Here is a 4,255-nt window from a genome sequence, read left to right as displayed (position 1 = left end):
CTAGTGGGAAAGAACCCGCCTGCCAATGCAGGAGACATAAGAGTAGGGGATCTGATCCCTGGGTCAGGAAGATCCCCTGGAGAAAGGCATGGTAAGTCACTCCAGTATTCTTGCCTAGAGGATCCCATGGACAGAGAAGCCTGGTGGGCTACAATCCATAGGATTGCAAAGAGTCAGACACGACTGAAGCGACTTAGTATGCATGACTTAGCACACATACACCGTATAAATGAAGGTCTGAGAGTCAGGGAAGTTAAAAGAACTTGCTTCTGGGACTGCAGCCAGTGCTGTAGAGTTGAGACTCCAAAGCAGGTGTGTCTGACTCCAAAGACAGCTCTCCTCCTGACCATGTTACATCGGCTCCTTTTACAGAAACAGACAAGGTCCATCTTCCCCCGCATGCCCTGCATTGAATCTATCCCAGGAATCAAACCACCTTCAAAGGGCAAATGGGTGCCCCTTGCGATGGGCAGGTTGCCAGGATGGACACTCACGCCCGGTGACTCAGCAGCACAGTCCACTTGTCTGACCTTTTCCCATGTCACAGATATCTAATGAAAGGGCTAGCCCTGCTCGCATCCTGCAGCCCCAGAGGCAACCTGAGTCACCAGAGACGGACTGAATGTCAGAGTTGAAGTGAGTGTCTCTGCCTCACCCTCTCTAAATGCGGCCGCAGCTGCCCATCCAGTTGTGGCTGAGCTGTCACAGCCAGCACAGGCTGGCGGAGAGGTGGGAGGGCTGCCTGCGGGGGCAGGATGCTGGTCATCTGGCTAAAAACGGGGGGTGGGCGGGGTGGGTGAGGCAGCCCAATTATACCTGGCTTTGCTTCCAAGCTCTATAATCGGATTCAGGTGCTTCCAAAAGCTCCTGCCTCTTCCGAGCAAATTCAGTTAAGGGCAGGGGGAGGTCATGCTAATGGTTTCCACATTGGGGGCCTCTGCAGAGAGGCCTCTCAAGCGTGGGGGCAAGGAATCTGACCTTGCCTCCAAGTAGAGCCGTGCTCAAAGGAATGCAAATGTGTTCATTAAGCACCTCGTACGAGTGAGGGTCTTAGGTCTTGTAGGCTGGACACTGAGAATATGATAAACAAGCAATCACAGATGTAGCCTGCCCGGAGCTTACAGCCGGTGGGAGAGACAGAAAATGGACCAGAAAATTACAATACAGAGTGAAGAAGCCTGCAGGTACTGTGGAGCAGGGAGAAGGCCACCTACTCAGATTCAGGGCTTCAGGGGAACAGTTGGCTCCCTGTTGAGTGGCTAAAGAGGAGTTTACTGGGGAATCTGAGAGTTCTGGGAGCAGAAAAACAGCCCAGAAGAACATGAGCTGGGGGAGGTGTAGAGCTGGCCAGAGCATAGGTGGACCAGCACAGAGTGTAAAGAGGTAAGTTAGGATGCGGAGCAGTTGGTAAAAACTTCTGGCCTTTGTAATTCAGCGAGGAGAAGGCCAGAGGTATAATACGCTCCATTTAGAAAGGTCAGTCTGATTGGGACGGGATCAACTGCGTCAAGGGAGACCAAGGGAAGCAGCAGGAGTGGTTCAGGGTCCTGCCAGCGTGTCTCAGACTAGGGTGGTGGCTGAGGGGATGGTGAGGGAGGGTCTATCTGGTTATAAGGCCAGATCAACAAATTACACGGTCCCTGCCTTCAAGGAGAAAACAGTTTTAGTTGAAAAAACATTTTCTCCCTTAATTCATCCCAGTCTTACGTGACCGGAAGGGAGCTTAAGGGTCATTCAGTTCAATCTCCTTTTTGCAAGAAGTACAGTGGTTTTCAACCTGGGTTTGAACTCTTTCAGTGAGGGAAGGCAGTGGTGGCAGGGAGTCTGGGTGGGCAGCTGGCCTGGACACAAGCTTTCTTGCAGTTTCAGAAACCCCTGGACCTGAGAGGCGGTATACCCTGCTGGGGTGGCCCCTGGTTCCAAGCACTGGGGCAGTTTTAAGGCGACACCTATTTTACCAGCCGTGATGGAGCAGGCTGCTGCCCACCCCCTCTCCCCAGCAGAGGGGGGCCACAGAGGTCGGCTGGGGGCTGGGAGCCCTTTTCTGTCAACAGACCCACCCATGAGTGCTTGCTAAGTGTCTGCCCTGTGCCAGCCTTGTTCCTGGAAACCGCTGTGATAACACTCCCTGGGTGAGAACCAACACTCACTGACCTTTTCCATGGGCAGAATCCGCAGGAAAAGGTTGTTGAAAATTTAATGACAGCAATTCCTGAGGCTTGTAAAATTCTTTGAACATTTCTCTAAGCACAGACAACAACAGCATCTTCTCTTAGCCTGAGCGGGGTTCTACAGCTCTAAAGCACTCACTCACTCAGGGTCACCCTTGATCCACAGACAAGCCTGGGGGGTGCAGGCAGAGCTCCTGGGCCCTAGAGCCCCAGTGACCTGGATTCAAATCCTCTGTGCCCCATGTAACAGTGTGAGTGTTGTCCTAGCTTTACCTCTCTGAGCTTCCTCTTCTGTAAAATAGGGATAATATGCCTATTTGAAAGGTTGCTGTAAGCGCTCAATAAGAAGATTCTGCTAGCTTGGGGAAAGCTCATTTCCTTGGCCATATTTCTCTTTCATTCCTATATTCCAGATAAGGACATGTCTAAGTTTGCATAACTAGAAGAAGTGGTGCCTGGAATACAGAGCCTTAGTCAGCTCAGGCTACTATCACAAAATGCCAAGGACTGGATGGCTTAAACAACAGACATCTATTTATCATGGTGCTGGAGGCTTGGAAGTCTGACATAAGGGTGTCTGTCTCCATGGTCAGACAGATATGCTCTTCCTTGCTTGTAGATGGCTGTCTTCGTGCTGTATCCTCACATGGCAGAGGGAGGATGTCGTTTCCTCTTCTTTTTTTCCTTAAATTTATTAATTGGAGGATAATTGCTTTACAATGTTGTTCTGGCTTCTGCCATACAATGTGAATCAGCCATAAGTATACGTATGTCTCCTGCCTCTTGAAACTCCCTCCCACCCCCCGCCATCCCATCCCTTTAGATCGTCACAGAAAAATATGGAACGCTTCATGAATTTGTGTCAACCTTGGGAAGTGGCCACGCTAATCCTCTGTATCCTTGCAATTTCAGTATACTACTGCCAAAGTAAGAACATCCTCATTTTTTAAATAAGGTCACTAATCACTAATCCCATCACAGTGGCTTTCCTGGTGGCTCAAATGGTAAAGAATCAAACCCAGGGTTTGATCCCTGGGTCAGGAAGATTCCCTGGAGAAGGGAGTGGTTACTCACTCTAGTATTCTTGCTTAGAGAATCCCAGGAACAGAAGAGCCTGGCAGGCTACAGGTCATGACTAACACAACAATAACAATCCCATCGTGGAGGCTTCACCCTCATTACCTCATCTAAACCTAATTTCCTCCCAAATACCCTACCTCCTAATGACTAACCTTAGGGTTAGGGCTTTAGCCTATGAATTTAAGGGGATACAAACATTCAGTTCATAATACAGTGGGCCTAAAATAAACGTTAGTTCCACTTTTCCTCCACCTCAAGGCCCTGAACTCGGGCTATCTGTTCTTCACACTTCTCCTTATGCAGCCTCTAGTGCTTCCTACGGACCCCCTTTGAGAATGTCATGAGAGTCATGGAGCCTCTTCCCTGAAAATGCACATGTATAAAAACAGACGCCATGCACACCTTATCACCCACAGAATTCCAGATCCCTGAAGCTCATCTATGGACTCTGATAAACTACCATAGCACCCATATGACACAAACTACCTTTGGCCACAAATTGTGGTTCAGTTTTCTAATTTCCGCAGGTAGATTTTTACTACATGAAATAGGAAACCAGCTCTTCTTGTTCAAGTCTGTATTCCATATAGTGACTGGAGAGGGGGGAGTATATAGTGAATGTTAATTGATCTAGTGGATAAATAGATGGATGAATGGAAGGATGGATGGATGGATGGTAAGTTGGTTGGTGGGTCTGTGGGTAGGTGAGAAGATAGGTCAAGATGGATAAATAACAGATAGAAAGGTGATGAGTGGTAGGTGGGTGAACAGACGTATGGGTGCTCTGGGTAAGCGGATAAGTGGGGAGATGGATGGGTGGACAGATGACTGGATGGTAGGATGGTGAGGTCTTCACCATGCTCAGAGAAGCACCCAAGCAAACCCTTCGTGAGAAGATAAATTCATGGTGGTGGGGACCCAAATACTGGAGGACCTGGAAAGACCTGGCTAAAAATCTCTTAATTAATTCAGTAGAGACTATAAACTCCAGGATCAGAAGCAGA

At 48.9% G+C, this 4,255-nt stretch overlaps 1 pseudogene; it reads right to left on the bottom strand.

Moving 5' to 3' along the window:
• Window positions 1-3,004: 3,004 nt before the first annotated feature.
• On the bottom strand, window positions 3,005-3,105 carry LOC136156788 (U6 spliceosomal RNA; annotated as a pseudogene).
• Between the last annotated feature and the right edge of the window lie 1,150 nt (window positions 3,106-4,255).

This window comes from Muntiacus reevesi, chromosome 1 (genome assembly GCF_963930625.1).
Source record: "Muntiacus reevesi chromosome 1, mMunRee1.1, whole genome shotgun sequence".
In the NCBI taxonomy this organism is placed as follows: domain Eukaryota; kingdom Metazoa; phylum Chordata; class Mammalia; order Artiodactyla; family Cervidae; genus Muntiacus; species Muntiacus reevesi.
The sequence above is the reverse complement of the archived record's forward strand: the minus strand, read 5'-3'. Positions and strand labels throughout refer to the sequence as shown.